The sequence below is a fragment of the Eumetopias jubatus genome, unplaced genomic scaffold (genome assembly GCF_037043125.1).
Source record: "Eumetopias jubatus isolate StellerSeaLion01/CBP00866 unplaced genomic scaffold, mEumJub1_p1.0 scaffold_23, whole genome shotgun sequence".
In the NCBI taxonomy this organism is placed as follows: domain Eukaryota; kingdom Metazoa; phylum Chordata; class Mammalia; order Carnivora; family Otariidae; genus Eumetopias; species Eumetopias jubatus.
Window position 1 is genome coordinate 2,270,755 of NW_028274829.1, and position 18,863 is coordinate 2,289,617.

The following is an 18,863-nucleotide window of genomic DNA, read 5'->3' on the forward strand; positions in this document are numbered from 1 at the left end:
AGCACTGGGTGATGTATGGAAGTGCTGAATCACTATAGTGTACAGCTGAACCTATAGAACACTGTAGGTTCATTCATAAACAAATAAAAGAATGAGAACTTAACATTTGTGACAACACATATGTATCTAGAGAATCTAATGCTAAGGGGAAAAAGGCAGCGAAAGGCAAATATGTGATTTTACTCATATGTGGAATCTAAAAAACAAATGAACAAATGAAGAAACAAATGAAAGAAATAGATTTTTTTTTTCCCCAGGAGATGGTGAGTTTTATTGTCTTGTCTGGATAGAGGTTTGATTTGCTCTCAAATGTTCCAGGATGGAGAGACTAGGAGAAAGCACAGGATGCAGAGGTCTATTAGGTGCAATCTTCTCTCTCATTCTCATCTTCACCATCAACAGAGAGAGCAGCATATTTACTTGCAGAACTGAATTTGGAAGCTGGATATTCTTCAGGTTTCTTTGGCTCAGGTGCACATGTGACTCCTTGCAGTGGTCTTTGTTCTCTCCATCTCCAGACCATGGCTGGAGTTCCCACTTTGGCCTTTTGGGACACTCACCCCATCTAGTTTGTTTTCATCTACTCTACTTGCTGGTCCTTTCTCAGGTGATTGAGCTGGAACTACTTCCCCCCACCACTTGTAGGGGATTGCTGCTCTGTGTCCGAGCTCTAAGATCGAGCGAGAGGGTTAGAACTTCGGTTCACCCAAGCATTCTCTTTTAGTGGAGGGGCTGGCATTACCTTCAGAGTCTGTTCAGATTTCGGAGGCTTAAGAGTTGGAGAGTGACAGTCTTCCTCCTTACTGGGTGCTTCTTTTTCTAGAAACTTCTCACTCTCTGTTCTTCATGCATTTCTACCAGATGCGGCCGAGGTCCCAGTCGTGATGGGGCACTTCCTGTCCTGGACCATTCCCGTTTCTCAGTCTCTTCACTTTGCCAGCTTGGGTGTCTCTCCCGGGGCTATTCTACTTTTGGTTCATCCAGAGGGCGCTGCAGCTTCTCCTGCTCCTTCTGCAGCCGCTCTTCCACTTCTAGCTCTCTAGTAGCTGTGTCAACAGGCTTTGGCCCTCCAAAGATAGAGGCTGCTTTGACTAGACTGGGAGATGCTAACAGAGGAATCATCTTCCTTAGGAGTATTGCAAGGCTTTAGATTCAGTTTGGGTCTTGGGGCGGTGGCGGGGAGCTCTATCATCATGTCTCTAGTCTTCGCAAGAGCAATCATCTCTGGAGCTCCATGCGCAAGGGTCTCGTCTGTCTTTAGAGCGGTCCCCGCCCCCTCTGCAGTCATCATCCCTACGGTTCCCACTACTAAATGCTCTTCTGCCACTGCCCATCCTGGAATCGTATCCTCTGTGGTAGTCTCTGCTGCCTCGGTCATCATAGCAATCCCAGCCCCCATATAGATCCATATCTCGGCGTGGGCCATCACGATACCCGTCCCAATACTGATCACCGTATTGGTCTGAATCATAACGATCTTGATATTTGTATCCAAAGTTGTCATCACCTCCTCGGTGGGTAGTCATCAAAGCTGTCTGTGGCAGGACGCACCCTCCAGTCTGTTTTGTCAGAATCCCGATTTCTATCTCGGCCAAAAGAATGATCATCCCTGTCTTTATCCTGTGCTTCATCAGCAACGTCCCCTCGAATTCTGTTACCTAGAGACTCTTCGTTGAGGGTCAGGGAACTAAGCAAAGAATCCACGTCCTCAAACTTAGTGTAACCAAACCTTTCAACCTCTCTGGATTGTGGGGTTTACATGGTAAATGCATTGCACTTCTTTATTTTTTTTTAATTTTTTTATTGTTATGTTAATCACTATATATTACATAATTTGTTTTGGTGTAGTGTTCCATGATTCATTGTTTGTTCATAACACCCAGTGCTCCATGCAGAATGTGCCCTCTTTAATACCCATCACCAGGCTAACCCATCCCCCCACCCTCCTCCCCTCCAGAAACCTCAGTTTGTTTTTCAGAGTCCATCATCTCTCCTGGTTCCTCTCCCCCTCTGACTTACTCCCCTTCATTCTTCCTCTCCTGCTATCTTCTTCTCTTTCTTCTTTCTTAAAATATGTTGCGTTATTTGTTTCAGATCTGTGATTCAACAGTCTTACACAATTCACAGCGCTCACCGTAGCACATATCTTCCCCAATGTCTATCACCCAGCCACCCCCTCCCTCCCACCCCTGACCACTCCAGCAACCCTCAGTTTGTTCTTGAGATTAAGAATTCCTCATATCAGTGAGGTCATATGATACATGTCTTTCTCTGATTGACTTATTTCACTCAGCATAACACCCTCCAGTTCCATCCACGTCGTTGCAAATGGCAAGATCTCATTCCTTTTGATGGCCGCATAATATTCCATTGTGTATATATACCACCTCTTCTTTATCCATTCATCTGTCGATGGACATCTTGGCTCTTTCCACAGTTTGGCTATTGTGGACATTGCTGCTATAAACATTGGGGTGCACGTACCCCTTTGGGTCCCTACATTTGTATCTTTGGGGTAAATACCCAGTAGTGCAATTGCTGGATCGAATGGTAGCTCTAATTTCAACTGTTTGAGGAAACTCCATACTGTTTTCCAGAGGGGTCTCACCAGCTTGCATTCCCACCAACAGTGTAGGAGGGTTCCCCTTTCTCCACATCCCCGCCAACATCTGTCATTCCCTGACTTGTTAATTTTAGCCATTCTGACGGGTGTGAGGTGGTATCTCATTGAGGTTTTGATTTGGATTTCCCTGATGCCGAGCAATGTTGAGCACTTTTTCATGTGCCTGTTGGCCATTTGGATGTCTTCTTTGGAAAAATGTCTGTTCATGTCTTCTGCCCATTTCTTGATTGGATTATTTGTTCTTTGGGTGTTGAGTTTGATAAGTTCTTTATAGATTTTGGATACTAGCCCTTTATCTGATATGTCATTTGCAAATATTTTCTCCCATTCTGTCGGTTGTCTTTTGGTTTTGTGGACTGTTTCTTTGGCTGTGCAAAAGCTTTTTATCTTGATGAAATCCCAATAGTTCATTTTTGCCCTGGCTTCCTGCGCCTTTGGTGATGTTTCTAGGAAGAAGTTGCTGCGGCTGAGGTCGAAGAGGTTGCTACCTGTGTTCTCCTTTAGGATTTGGATAGACTCCTCTCTCACATTTAGGTCTTTCAACGATTTGGAGTCTATTTTTGTGTGTGGTGTAAGGAAATGGTCCAGTTTCATTCTTCTGCATGTGGCTGTCCAATTTTCCCAACACCATTTGTTGAAGAGACTGTCTTTTTTCCACTGGACATTCTTTCCTGCTTTGTCAAAGATAAGTTGACCATAGAGTTGAGGGTCCATTTCTGGGCTTTCGATTCTGTTCCTTTGATCTATGTGTCTGTTTTTGTGCCAGTACCGTACTGTCTTGATGATGACAGCTTTGTAATAGAGCTGGAAGTCCGGAATTGTGATGCCGCCAGCTTTGCTTTTCTTTTTCAAGATTCCTCTGGCTATTCGGGGTCTCTTCTGGTTCCATACAAATTTTAGGATTATTTGTTCCATTTCTTTGAAAAAAGTGGATGGTATTTTGATGGGGATTGCATTGAATGTGTAGATTGCTCTAGGTAGCATTGACATCTTCATAATGTTGGTTCTCCCAATCCATGAGCATGGAACGTTTTTCCATTTCTTTGTGTCTTCTTCAATTTCTTTCCTGAGTATTTTATAGTTTTCTGAGTACAGATCCTTTGCCTCTTTGGTTAAATTTATTCCTAGGTATCTTATGGTTTTGGGTGCAATTGTGAATGGGATCGACTCCTTGATTTGTCTCTCTTCTGTCTTGTTGTTGGTGTATAGGAATGCCACTGATTTCTGTGCATTGATTTTATAGCCTGCTACTTGACTGAATTCCTGTATGAGTTCTAGCAGTTTTGGGGTGGAGTCTTTTGGGTTTTCCACATAAAGTATCATATCATCTGCAAAGAGTGAGAGTTTGACTTCCTCTTTGCCGATTTGGATGCCTTTGATTTCTTTTTGTTGTCTGATTGCTGTGACTAGGACTTCTAATACTATGTTGAATAGCAGTGGTGAGAGTGGACATCCCTGCCACGTTACTGACCTTAGGGGAAAAGCTCTCAGCTTTTCCCCATTGAGAATGATATTCGCTGTAGGTTTTTCGTAGATGGCTTTTATGATATTGAGGTATGTACCCTCTATCCCTATACTCTGAAGAGTTTTGATCAAGAAAGGATGCTGTACTTTGTCAAATGCTTTTTCTGCATCTATTGAGAGGATCATATGATTCTTGTTCTTTCTTTTGTTAATGTATTGTATCACGTTGATTGATTTGCAGATGTTGAACCAGCCTTGCAGCCCAGGGATAAATCCCACTTGGTCGTGGTGAATAATCCTTTTAATGTACTGTTGGATCCTATTGGCTAGTATTTTGTTGAGAATTTTTGCATCCATGTTCATCAAGGATATTGGTCTGTAATTCTCCTTTTTGATGGGATCTTTGTCTGGTTTTGGGATCAAGGTAATGGTGGCCTCATAAAATGAATTTGGAAGTTTTCCTTCCATTTCTACTTTTTGGAACAGTTTCAGGAGAATAGGTATTAATTCTTCTTTAAATGTCTGATAGAATTCCCCTGGGAAGCCATCTGGCCCTGGGCTTTTGTTTCTTGGGAGATTTTTGATGACTGCTTCAATTTCTTTCATGGTTATAGGTCTGTTCAGGTTTTCTATTTCTTCCTGGTTCAATTTTGGTAGTTGATACATCTCTAGGAATGCACCCATTTCTTCCAGGTTATCTAATTTGCTGGCATAGAGTTGCTCATAATATGTTCTTATAATTGTTTGTATTTCTTTGGTGTTGGTTGGGATCTCTCCTCTTTCATTCATGATTTTGTTGATTTGGGTCCTTTCTCTTTTCTTTTTGATCAGTCTGGCCAGGGGTTTATCAATCTTGTTAATTCTTTCAAAGAACCAGCTCCTAGTTTCGTTGATCTGTTCTACTGTTCTTTTGGTTTCTAGTTCATTGATTTCTGCTCTGATCTTTATTATTTCTCTTCTCCTGCTGGGTTTAGGCTTTATTTGCTGTTCTTTCTCCAGCTCCTTTAGGTGTAGGGTTACATTGTGTATTTGAGACCTTTCTTGTTTCTTGAGAAAGGCTTGTGTTGCTATATACTTTCCTCTCAGGACTGCCTTTGCTGTATCCCAAAGATTTTGGACAGTTGTGGTTTCATTTTCATTGGTTTCCATGAATTTTTTAAATTCTTCCTTAAGTTCCTGGTTGACCCATTCATTCTTTAGTAGGATGCTCTTTAGCCTCCATGTATTTGAGTTCCTTCCAACTTTCCTCTTGTGATTGAGTTCTAGTTTCAAGGCATTGTGGTCTGAAAATATGCAGGGAATGATCCCAATCTTTTGGTACCGGTTGAGACCTGATTTGTGACCTAGGATGTGATCAATTCTGGAGAATGTTCCATGGGCACTAGAGAAGAATGTGTATTCCGTTGCTTTGGGATGGAATGTTCTAAATATGTCTGTGAAGTCCATTTGGTCCAGTGTGTCATTTAAAGTCTTTATTTCCTTGTTGATCTTTTGCTTAGATGATCTGTCCATTTCAGTCAGGGGGGTGTTAAAGTCCCCCACTATTGTTGTATTGTTGTCAATGTGTTTCTTTGCTTTTGTTATTAATTGCCTTATATAATTGGCTGCTCCCATGTTCGGGGTATAGATATTTACAATTGTTAGATCTTCTTGTTGGATAGACCCTTTAAGTAGGATATAGTGTCCTTCCTCATCTCTTATTACAGTCTTTGTTTTAAAATCTAGTTTGTCTGATATAAGGATTGCCACCCCAGCTTTCTTTTGGTGTCCATTAGCATGGTAAATGGTTTTCCACCCCCTCACTTTCAATCTGGGGGTGTCTTTGGGTCTAAAATGAGTCTCCTGCAAACAGCATATGGATGGGTCTTGTTTTTTAATCCAATCTGATAGCCTGTGTCTTTTGATTGGGGCATTGAGCCCATTTACATTCAGGGTAACTATTGAAAGGTATGAATTTAGTGCCATTGTATTGCCTGTAAGGTGACTGTTACTGTATGTTGTCTGTGTTCCTTTCTGATCTTTGCTGCTTTTAGGCTCTCTCTTTGCTTAGAGGACCCCTTTCAATATTTCTTGGAGGGCTGGTTTTGTGTTTGCAAATTCCTTTAGTTTTTGTTTGTCCTGGAAGCTTTTTACCTCTCCTTCTATTTTCAATGACAGCCTAGCTGGATATAGTATTCTTGGCTGCATATTTTTCTCGTTTAGTGCTCTGAAGATATCTTGCCAGTCCTTTCTGGCCTGCCAGGTCTCTGTGGATAGGTCTGTTGCCAATCTAATATTTTTACCATTGTAGGTTACATATCTCTTCTCCCGAGCTGCTTTCAGGATTTTCTCTTTGTCTCTGAGACTCGTAAGTTTTACTATTAGATGTCGGGGTGTTGACCTATTTTTATTGATTTTGAGAGGGGTTCTCTGTGCCTCCTGGATTTTGATGCCTGTTTCCTTCCTCACATTAGGGAAGTTCTCTGCTATTATTTGCTCCAATATACCTTCTGCCCCTCTCTCTCTTTCTTCTTCTTCTGGGATCCCAATTATTCTAATGTTGTTTCGTCTTATCGAATCACTTATCTCTCGAATTCTGCCCTCATGATCCTGTAGTTGTTTCTCCCTCTTTTTCTCAGCCTCTTTACTTTCCATCATTTGGTCTTCTATATCACTGATTCTCTCTTCTGCCTCATTTATCCTTGCAGTTAGTGCCCCCATTTTTGATTGCACCTCATCAATAGCCTTTTTGATTTCGACTTGGTTAGATTTTAGTTCTTTTATTTCTCCAGAAAGGGTTTCTCTAATAACTTCCACGCTTTTTTCAAGCCCAGCTAGTATCTTTAAAGTCATGATTCTGAACTCTAGGTCTGACATCGTACTAATGTCCGTATTGAGTAGGTCCCTGGCTGACGGTACTACCTCTTGTTCTTTTTGCTGAGGTGATTTTTTTCATCTTGTCATTTTGTTCAGAGGAGAATAGATGAATGAGAGAACAAAATGCTATAAGGTCCCCAGCAAATATACTGTATACAAATCAGAAAAGACCTGAAACCAGGGGAAAAGAAGGGAAAGAAAGAAAAAAGAAAGAGAAAAAAAAAAGAAAAAAAGATAAAAACAAAAACAGAACAATACAAAAAAAGCAGAATGTGATCAAATATGATCAGGCTAATGCATAGATCAGTGCCACACACTAGATTTTGGGCGTATTTTGGTCTGTTAGAAAAAAGTGTCTCCTAAAATCAAAGGAAGAAAGACATATATGTACAAAATAAGGGTTGATACAATGAAGGGATAGAAGATGACTGTAAAGATGAAAATTATAAAAGATTTTATAAAAGGACTAGATAAGAAGTTGTTTGAAAAAAGAAAGAAGATTTAAAAAAAAAAAGAAAAAAAGGGAGATAATGTGATCAGGCAGGAGACTGGAACAGAACCATACACTAGTGATTTAGGGTATATTTTTATCTGTTAGAAGAAAATGTATCTCAAAATTTTAAAGAGAGAACAACTTATATATATGCCAAAAATAAGGGTAACTACTATGAAGGGATAAAATATGACTCTAAAAATGAAATATAAAAAATGGTTTTTGTTTTTTTTTTAAAAAAAGAGATTGATAAGATGTTGGTTGAAAAAGGGAAAAAGAAAAAGAAAAAAAAAGTTAACAAAAATTAACTTTGATGAACTAATGAATCATGGTAAAAAAAAGCCATGAATTCTATGTGCAGTATTCCCATAGCGCTGGAGTTCTCCCGTTCTCCTTGATCGGTAAACTTGGTCTTGGCTTGCTGGCTGTTCGTGCTGGTCTTCTGGGGGGAGGGGCCTGTTGCTGTGGTTTCCAAATGTCTTTGCCGGAGGCTGAATTGCCCCGCCCTTGTCGGTCCGGGCTAAGCAAGCTGCTCGGGTTTGATCTCAGGAGCTTTTGTTCCCTGCAAGCTCTCTGTACAGCCTTGGAGGACCGGGGCAAAAATGTGGCCTCCCAATCTCCACCCAGAGGAGCTGAGAACTCGGGGCCCCACTCCTCAGTGCGCCCCCAGAGGAAAGCTGTCACTCCCTTGTCCCTGGTCTCCGGCCGCTCTCCGTGCTCACCCAGCCTGTGACCGAGCATTTGTATCTCTGGCACCCAACCCCGTGTGGAGTCTCCAAACCCAGCAGATCCCTGCGGTGCGTTCCCACGCCACTCCTCCCCGGGAAGGAAGGGGAGTCTCCCAGGATCTGCCACCTGTTGGGTCCCTGCTGCAGGAGCAGTGGCCCGACTGGGCCGCAGATCACAGTTTATGGCAACCCCAAGCTGAGAGCCCGCACCTCGGCTCCGCCTCTGCAGCCGGCCCCCCTGCTCCGATACCTGGGAGTTCTGGCGCACTCAGGCTCCCCCGGTCCTTCTGTGACCCCAAGGGTCCCGAGGCCCGGTTTCACCCCCGCTTAGCCACTGGAGCGACGTCCCTCAGCGGAGCCAACTTCCAAAAGGTCCAACTTTGTGCTCCGCGGCTCTAGCACTTGCCAGAAGCGGCAGGCGGAGGCCCCTCCCCTGCCGTCTATCCTCCCGAATATCGCCTCGGATTCACTTCTCCGCACGTCCTACCTTCCAGTAAGTGGTCGCTTCTCTGTTCAGATAGTTGTTGCTACTCTCCTCTTTGATCTCCTGTTGAGTTTGTAGGTGTTCAGAATGGTTTGATCCCTATTCAGCTGAATTCCTTAGACCAGACGAAATCTAGGTCTCCTACTCCTCCGCCATCTTGCTCCGCCCCCCAATGCATTGCACTTCTGTCGGATCATAGGGCAAGTTGCCTAGAAAAGCGATATAGCATGATGATTTCGGAAGACGGCTCTGGTTGATATTGGGTTCCCAAGCAGCTGGTGGAACAGTGGACAGAACGGAACGGTCAGTTGCAGGTGCCCTATACACGTCATCATTTTTGCTGTGCCAAGTGGTTCAAACATCTCCTTCCAGGTCATCTGTTTCATCTGTTTCATCAGCCTAGCTGACTGGGGACATTGGTGCTCCCTCCTCCAGTCCATCCTCAGCCAGAAACTCTGTTAGGGAAATACTTTTCCCTCTCTTCTTCTTTTCTGCCGAGGCCGCCATGTTGGAAGAAGTAGCAAGAAATAGATTTTAAATACACAGAACAAACTGGTGATTACCACAGAGAAGGGGAGTAAAGGGATGGGCAAAATAGGTGAAGCAGATTAAGAGAACAAACTTTCAATTATCAAATAAATAAATAATAATGAAAGGTACCCAGGGAATATAATCAATAGTATTGTAAAACTTTGTGTGGTGACAGATGGTGACTACATTTATCATGGTGATCCCTGAGAAATGTATAAATTGTTGAATCACTATGTTGGAAACCTGAAGCTAATATAACAATGTATGTGAGATGTACTCCAACTATAAAAAAAATAGAGAACAACAACAAAAACAACAAATGAGGGGTGGAGGGATGATCCAGACAACAGAACCAAAACATTCACCTAAATGTCTTATATCAGAAAACATTTTCCCAATGAATGAACAAAGCTAAAGTTGTGCATTCTTGGCATGAATTCTAATTAAATATAATTGCTTAAAATGCTTAATCATTTCAGATAAAGTTTATCCATAGTGTTAGATTGCTGGTTTTGTTACATGTCAAAGATTAAGAACTAAAATGCATAAAGCATCAGAACAACAACAACAACCAGGCAAAAAGCCTGTCTCTAGATATATTGACCTGTATAGCTACTTCCCTGGGACAGGGGAATTCCCTCCTGTTCATATACATAGTGTCTTGTGGAAGGTAATGCCAATTATATTATCAGGGAGGAATTCATCTGGTCTGCTTTTCCTTTTTCTTTCCACTTTCTTCACTTATTTTAACCTCGATTTTTTTATCTCTTATCTCAAATTTAGTGTTAATCAGACATGGCTAGGTGAAATTCTCCAACATTGAATTCAGTGTCTTTAAGAGACGACTTTCATTAAAATGGGTGTGATGGACTACTGACTTTCAAAAAAAGTTTTCTCTGAATGAAAATTGACCTGGTTGCCATGATTTGGGCATTAAAAAAATAATATCCTGAGGTAGAAGAAATAGACCTTCTTCACAGAATAATTCCCAATTATGTATCTAGATATTCTGCTCTCAAAGATGAAGAGATTAGTACTTCAACCCCCACTAGATTTATTGACTCATTTCCAAGATTAGAGTATTGGACAGGGAAGGGTAAACACTAACATTATAGTGGAGAGCACCTTAACCTTGGGTAACACTACCAGTGATGTCATGTAGATATCAGGTATCCTCTGATAGGCTGTGTCAAGAAGAGAACTTTGCCTCTTTCCAAAAACACATAGCCCCTAATCTAGTCTAATCAGAAAATGCAAATCGGGGAACAGTCAGCAAAATACCTGACCAGTAATACCAAAAATTCTCAACATCACGAAAAAATATGAAATGAAGAAACTGTCATAGCTCAGAGGAGATTAAGGAGAAATGAAAATTAAATGGTATCCTGGATTGAATTCTGGTACAGAAAAAGACATTTAATGGAAAATTAGTGAAATTGGAATAGTCTTGAGTTTAGTTAATAATATTGCACCAATTTTTTATATTTTTGACAAACATATCACAGTGATAAAAGATGGGGGAAGTTAAATGAGGGTTAATTGGGATGGAAACCTCTCCTACTTTTGCAACTTTTCTGTAAATATAAAATTATTCCAATATGTTATTTAAAGAAACTACACAACAAATAATATATTTTAACTGGATACAAGTATTCAATATAGATTTGTTTTAATAATTTAATATTTCTCATACCTTGCTGTTATACAGACCATTTGTTAATAAATACATATCCTTCATTTGTGATAGTTACTGTAGGATTAGTGTATAGTTTACACAGTATTTAGTTACTATTATTATAGGTTTAGTGTACAGTGTACACAGTGTTTATTTTAAAGCAGAGAAAATCAAAACTATAGTTTGACATGTCCCAGCTTTGTGTGGAGAGTTCTTGAGCAAACGTACACTGAATCAGGGTGGTTAAATTCTGTGGTTTCCCCTGGCCCCCAGAAAATAACTAAAAATGCATATTTTCTTGAAGATGGGCCAGCAGCTCTGTCTTCCTATATGAAGACCTTCTTGAATCTAATTAAAACTTTCATTTGACTATTAAAATTAAAAATAGCTATATATTAAGGTAGCAATATTAAAAACTCTGGAAATAAGTCAAAAAGTCCTCTGTAATTAGTTACAAAACTCATGTAACACAAATTCTTTTAAGCATTGATTTTGCAAGGAAGCAAATCCTTACTTCTTTATAAATCACAACTTCTCCAGGGCTCAGGAAAATTTTGGTTCTTGCCTAGGGTTGTCACCTTAAATCTTTTCCATTTATGAAATAGACTATTATTTAGAAGACTAACTTCTTAACTGATTGGAAAATATGATAGTATAGGTCAAGTCGCAACTTCTCTAGATTGGAGTTTTCATATTTTATAGTTAGACCTTGAGTTATTAACCTTATCTGACCATTTTAGTTCCACAAGTTTGCTGTAATAAGAAAATAATACTCTACCATCATCTTTCATTAATAACAGAAGGCATTTATTTTCTTTGGGCAGAGGGTTTCATTTAATTATTTGCATAATTTTCTTTGCACTTGTCTATGTTTTCCAAATTTATATATACGTGTAAATATAATATAAATATATAATTAAGGAGATTGCTTTATTATATTAAAGAATAAAATAGAAAACTACATTTGAAAATGCAATAAATGCCTATACTAATAGCTTTCTTATTTAGACTTACTGAGTTAAACCAAGGTATTTTGGTCAGATGGGCCTCAGTCCTTCTCTTCAATATGAATTTGCCAGAACAGTCTGAGAGTTAAACTTTGCCTTCACTTTATTTCTATCTTTTTCCATTTGCTAGTCTTATTATTTGTACTTTTCCTTAGAAAATGTAGTTCTCAGTTTTACCCCTTTCCCCACCACTGGGCTTTAAGTAGAACATTACTCATGGTCAGTATTTCCAGAGAGATTATATTTACTTTAAAAAGAATTTTTGCCAAAATACTCAGGTGAATACTCCTTTTTCAACCTACTACATTAATGTAATTGATGGTATGATGGATTACATACCATTGACCTACTATACTATAATGGATATAATAAGATAAAAATGGTGTAGTCAAATAAATACTTGATAGTATATCAGGACAACATGAGAACATTTTTCAATCTAATTGTAGAAAAATAATTACATTTTTATTTATTTATTTTCTTTTTCTTTCATACATTTGAGAAGGCAAATAATTTGGTGCTTAAAAATTTGGATTCTAAGAAGTGATATTGCTACTTGCTACGTTTCCTAATGGTTGAGATGCTTTTTCTAATATGCAGTAGTGTAAGCTTGTCTTTTATGTCTTTAAAAATTAGGCTTGCTATTTCATAACTTAGTACTAATATGAATGTACAGTAATTTTTATCCAAGTCTAAAATTATACTATGTTCAAAATTATGCAAGAGGACATGCAAAAACTGAACATTTGAGTTACTCATGGTTATAATAAGTGGACACACATCTAGATATGGCAGTCCCTTCTGTTTATCTTGCCTGATAGCTATCAATTGCCATCTAAGGATTCAGCCAGTACATGTCCATTTTTTATATATATACTGGTACTTGTATATTAAATAGTGTAAAGGATTCTATGGTAATTTCAAACTACTTCTTGGGTCTTCTCTTGTAAGAACAACGGATGCATCGACTCTGAAAATTAAATGCATATACAGAACTAGTTCCATTAGCAAAAAGTTAAACAGTATAGTCTTTTAGATTTGACATGATTTTTGAAACTGATACTTTTTCATACTTAAAATTTGTTTATTCCAAAGATAAAAATATTTTATAGTGATTAACTCATTAACTGTGATAATATCTTTGGAGTTGGCAACTACAACCTATGGCCAAATATCACCAGGCAAGCTGTTTTTCCATGGCCTCAGAGTTAAGAATGGTTTTCACATTTTTCAGTAACTGAAGAAACTCAAAAGAATTTTATTTCATGGCATGTGAAAATCATATGAAGTTCAAAATTTAGTGTCTATAAATAAAATTTTATTGGCACAATCCCGGACTCAACTCACTTATAACTTGTTTATACCTGCTCTTCTGCTACATAGAGACCAAACAGCCTCTAAAGGTGAAAATATTTAGTGTCTGGCCCATTACAGAAAAACGTTTGCTGCCCTTTGGTATAGAAAAAGTTATTTTCAGGAGAATTAAGACACAGAATGAAATGTGTCAGAATGAAATGGTAAAGAATATAAACCTAATGGCAATAAAAGTAAAAATCTAGAGTTTAAAGTAAACACACACACATAGACACATTAAAAACCTGAACTTTACGTATTATGAAAGGGAACAGAATGGAACAAGAAGTTTGAAAATGTATTTAACAATATCTCCTGCCAAAATATATTCTTTCTGGACAAGCATGCTTCCCTTTCTGAAAGCAGAGCTGTGCAGCTGGTAAGTAATCATTAACCCTTGTTGACTAACAGATGAGGGACACCCAGATTTAATTCTAATCTGAGGGTGACTTTCAATATCTAGTGCCTCAAAGCAAACATACTTTGGGGGTCCTCTGAAAAGGGTGACTATATATTAATTGATGGGCCCCTAAAAGTGCTACATCAGGTTCTCAAAACTTGCCTATTTCTTTTATTTTGGACATATTTTAGTCCAGTTGAGAGGAGACAGATAACATTAAATCTTCAGTACTTGTTATTGAAGAGAATTACCAGTGATGGATGAGAGACATGGCTAAAGACAAGAGTTATCTTTTGTAATTTCCAGTTTGTATGTGTCTAACGTTTTATTTTGAAATAATCTCTGAGTATAGTACTTTATATATGTGATTTACAAATACATAAGGCATCTATGTCTGTGTATATTTGTGTTCTTAAAGCATTTATACACATACAATCTCTTTGTACAAGTAACTTAACCTCTCTCTGTTTTATTTCCTTTAACAATAAACTCAAGATTAATCCAACACCTACCTGTGTAAACTAGTGTGCAACTGCATAAGATAAAATTTATATGGGCTACAGCACGGTGGCTTGGTAAGTAGCAAGTACTCAGTAAATGTCATACCTGCATTAAGTATTCCTTTTCATGTAATACAAAGATACTGTTGAACATATATATTAAATACTGGATCTTGAAGAACAAAGGCAAGAGGGGAAAAATAACTTGTTGTAATAGAAAGGGCTTACTCTGGTAGTGATTAAGAAGCTAGTTCAATAATTGCTTAATAATTATCTGTGATTATAATCTTTTTAAACTCAATTATTGTTATCTACAACCTGTTTGAACTTGGCAAATATTTAGTGTACTGAGGTGGCCCTTACCTTCTCCTTAATTGAAGATAAGTTCTATTAATATTAAATCAATAGAGAAATAAAAATGTAAGAACATTTGCCAAAGATCTTGATAAATTATGTGAGACAAGTGGACAAATATCAAACCCAGGATCTGTAGTTTCTGTATTGAAAAGAAGTTCTTATCCACCTTCTTGTTTCAAGTTAAAAGCATATAGTAACCTCTTCCTCTATGAAGAGGACAAGGGAAAAAACAAAACCAAAAACTCAACCAAGACCCTCCCACCCCCACCCCACCCCCAAAAAAAACCAGCACTCTAATTTGCTCCTATCCTTGGAAATAAAACCAAAATTTCCCCTGATTACAGACTTTCTGATATGCAGAGAATGCACACTCCCAGGTTCCCTTGTGTCTCAAAACAATGGCAGACAGAAATTCAGGGCAGGCTTTTGTCTTCTCACTATATCACCATTTTATTCTCCAGAATGGCTTTTGGCCTGGTGACGGGGAGAGGGTCTCCTTACTGAGGAGCCCTCTTGAGCGTGACTACTGTGGCTGTGCGCAGTGTCTGGGAAAACTAGGAGATGAAAGATCCTGGGAATGGGGATGGAATTCCTGGAATTCCTGACAAAGCTAGTCAGAGTTCCTATCAGAGTGAATCAGAGAGCTAAGTATCCTTTGGGAAAGACAAAAGAGAGGGAAGGAGGAAGGGAGGGAGAGAGAATGACAACACACAGCAATGTACTAATTGTTAAGTCCTGGCAAACCATGTTTACTGGTGCATCCAGATGTTAGTAAATTTCTCATAAAATAGGAAGTTTTTAAAGGGCAGTTGGAATAAAGAGACTATAGGGTTGGTAGATCATTTTTTGCTTCACTTCAGAATTTCTGTATATAACTTTCCTATTTTTACCATTAAATAACTGGAGCAAAAAAAAATAATTATCCAGAAGCTTTCCAATCCTCCAGGTTTTTGACACTGTGGAAATATATATAAACACAAATTGTCTGAACTTTAAATGGACTCATTATCTACCCACTTTATTTATTACTTTATTTATACATATTTATTTGGAGGGTGTGGGATGAATGGGCCTCTTGGAGACTTCATTTATTCAAGAGACAAATGACACATCTACTGCATATAAGAAACCATTAAACACACAAATGAAACAGAGAGGGACTCTGGGCTTAGGATATTTGTGGTTCTATTCCAAGGTCTGAGAACCAAGCATTGTTCCAAGCTCTATTGACATCCATACACCTCACTCATTTTCTGGAAAATCAGGTCAAAAACATTCAACGAGTTGCCTAAATATAGAGGAGAACAATAGATTGAATTGATTGGTAATTCAGTAAATGTGGTTAATTCAATTTCCAGTGTACCATCAGCCAAACCAAATGCTTCTAGGAGTAGTAAGTTAGCTTTCTGACCCAAGACCACTTTTTCTCTGTCTACTGGAGGAAAGACAACCAGTCCTACAGCTGTCAGGAAGACAAAATTACAAGCAACCAGTCAGATGCAGTTTTCACCTCTGAATTGTGTTGGGTTTCACCTGCATACTTCCTGTGTATGCTCATTCAACATCACAGCTGTATTTCTCCCCATTCATTTCATCCTTCTATGTTTCTGGTTTTCAGTAGAAAAAGAGAAGATACCTTTATTATTATCTGAGGCTCACCATTATGCCTAGATTTTGTTTTTTAAAAAAAAACTGGAAAGAAGGCCATTGCACTTGTCAAAAGAAGATTAGTGGGGTGATATTACCAATGGGTATTGCCAATTGTGGTGAAACCTGAGAGCAAATATCTTGTGTTAAGCGTTTCAGAAATTTGATTACTGCTATTTTATGAGTGCCTCTTTTTCCTTCTAAACATTTGTCACATTTTTTTCTGAAAGTAACAACCAATCTAATACATATTATTTGCAGCAGTTGCAGTGTTATTGCTGAGAATAATCCATGATTATTGTGAAATTATGAATGTGCTGATGAAATTTAATCTTCTATTTCTGAGCAGCTGGTCTATGGATGGACTCCTTAGAGCACCTTTGAATACCCGACAGAGAGGTACACAGCTCAATCTTTATAGCTATGATAGTCTCTGGAGTGTTGGGGAAAGGATGCTGAATCAAAAGTCCACATTACTTAAGTGTTTGTTTCCATGAAAGGTGTCCTAAATGGTGGCCCTCTATACTATCTGAAGATGTGCCTTGTGGTGGGGTCTCTCTTGACAAAGGTGCCAGGAAGTGACTCTTTGTTCTCCAGTAACAACATTTTCCAATTGTTTTTTTATTTGCTCAGTAAAGGTTAATAACAGGAAGTGAAATCTTGGGTGCTCTTCTGCACTGCTGTTTTTCCAGACAGAGCAGAAACACCTGCCTACACATTTTTCTACAACTTGAGAAGAAAGGTTTAAAAATAGCAGGCAGCAGTATCTGTTCTGCTGCCTATTCTTTGGCTATGAAATGAAAACAAAAAAGTAGCATTGAATTTGCCATTTGAAACTGCAGCATGATTTTAAGAATCCTTAAAATTCTGAAGGATTTTAAAATGTAAGCAAGGTGTTAGCTCTGTGGAAAATTGAAGCTGCATGTGATTCAACTTTACGTCCCAGACAACCAGAAATAATAGTGCCAGTGTTTGGTGAATGAACAATATTCCTCCTTCAATTGATGCATCTTCTAACTAGAATGAAATCATATTTAAATTTGAGCAGGGTCCTGGATGGCTAGTATTATTTGTCTGGTTTTAAATTAGGAGAAGTTTAGGAATTGTTTATCTTTTCTTCAATTCTTTTTCTTTTTCTTTTTGAGTTGGGAGATTTATTGAGAGAATCTGCCTTCAGCTAACATGGTGACTTGGGAGTGCTAGTTCTCTCTTACTTCCAGTTAATCACTAGCATTTCTATGACTTGTAATAGCTAAGCATTTCAAAAAACTTACCTAATAATGATTGATTTCATTAGACTGTACTTCTTGTCTCTGAGGTGAATATGGCTATGTTCTGCTTATCTCAAAACTGGAAAGTTAAGGACCAGAAGTTGTAGATACTTCTCTTTCCTAAGATAGGTATTCTACATATGCATACAGTATTTAAATAAGTCATCCAGTACAGTAAAAAACAAAATTCAGATTTCTTTCTCCTTTGGCTTGAAACAGAAACCCTTCACATATATTTGGTTGATTCCTACTTCCTGCAAACCTCAACTTTATTTCCAAGTTCTACAACTAAAACTCCAATTATAAAACCAAGTGAGCCATTTAACTTTGTGATGATAGCAGGACATAAAGAAATTAGATAATTAAAATCCATCTGTTTTTCAATGACAAAGCCTTTTATGGTCTTTCTCCTCTATTGAAACCTTTGATGTCTCCTTGCCTAAATTTTCAGTTTATATTGCTTTTAATAATGGTATACAATCAAAAAGAAAAAAATTTCTTTTTATTTTAAGTATTTGTGGTCTTCCACAAATCTTGCATCTAAGGAACTGTATTTGTTTGATTGGGAAAATACAGCTGATGTTACAGTTCTATAAGCCCTCCAAGAATCTAAGACCTCCCTAATTAAAATTGTTAAAGAAAAAATTATTGCAACACTTGTCAAAGTGGAAAGGGAGACTTCATTTGAGGCTGTTCCAATATTGTTTAACCTTACCAAAGGGGAGAGAGATTTGAACTCAATTCTAAACCTAACAGGGATAAGTGAGGATTCATAGCTAAGGAGAGCAGGGTGAAGAGTTAGTAGATGGAAAATTATTAAGAGGAACTTGATTAGTCATCAATAGTAGGGGTATTCTGGCTAAACCAGCCTATCAGAATTCTTGCTGAAGTCAGGCCCAGGATTTAGATGTCAAAGGTAGAGTCTGAGGAACTTGCTGGATATCAAAAATGGGGACTATTTCTCAACTGACTTAGCAGGATTCTTGCTCATATTGCAGTATGCAAGCCCAGCAAGGACAGCGGTCAAAGTTAAGACCTAGTTCAAAAAGGACTCAGAGGAGTCTAACTGAAATTTGGTCAAGGAGAAACTTTTTGACAGAACCTCTGCTTGATTTCATTTAGCCTTTAGATGCTTCCTTGTATTGTTTTAAAATTGCCTCCTCCTATTTAGATTAAGGGATGAGAATCTGCCCATCATTTTGTCTCTCACAAGTTTGACCATATAGTAATGCTTCACTAAATAGATGTTCACTTCCACTTGCTACACTCTCTCAATTCTTATTTTTGCCTGGGAAAAACAAAAAGTATAACATATGCATAATTGGAATACCAGAAGAAAGAGAAGAAACAGAAGAAATATTTGAAACAATAATAAAAAACAGCATTTATTTAAGTTAATATCAGAAACCAAATAACAGATCCAGAAATCTCAGAGAACACCAAACAGAATAAATGCTTGAAAAGCAACACAAAG

The 18,863-nt window shown here is 38.3% G+C and overlaps 1 pseudogene; it reads right to left on the reverse strand.

The window, feature by feature from the left end:
- Window positions 1-202: 202 nt before the first annotated feature.
- Window positions 203-9,155, reverse strand: LOC148162089 (eukaryotic translation initiation factor 4B-like; annotated as a pseudogene).
- Between the last annotated feature and the right edge of the window lie 9,708 nt (window positions 9,156-18,863).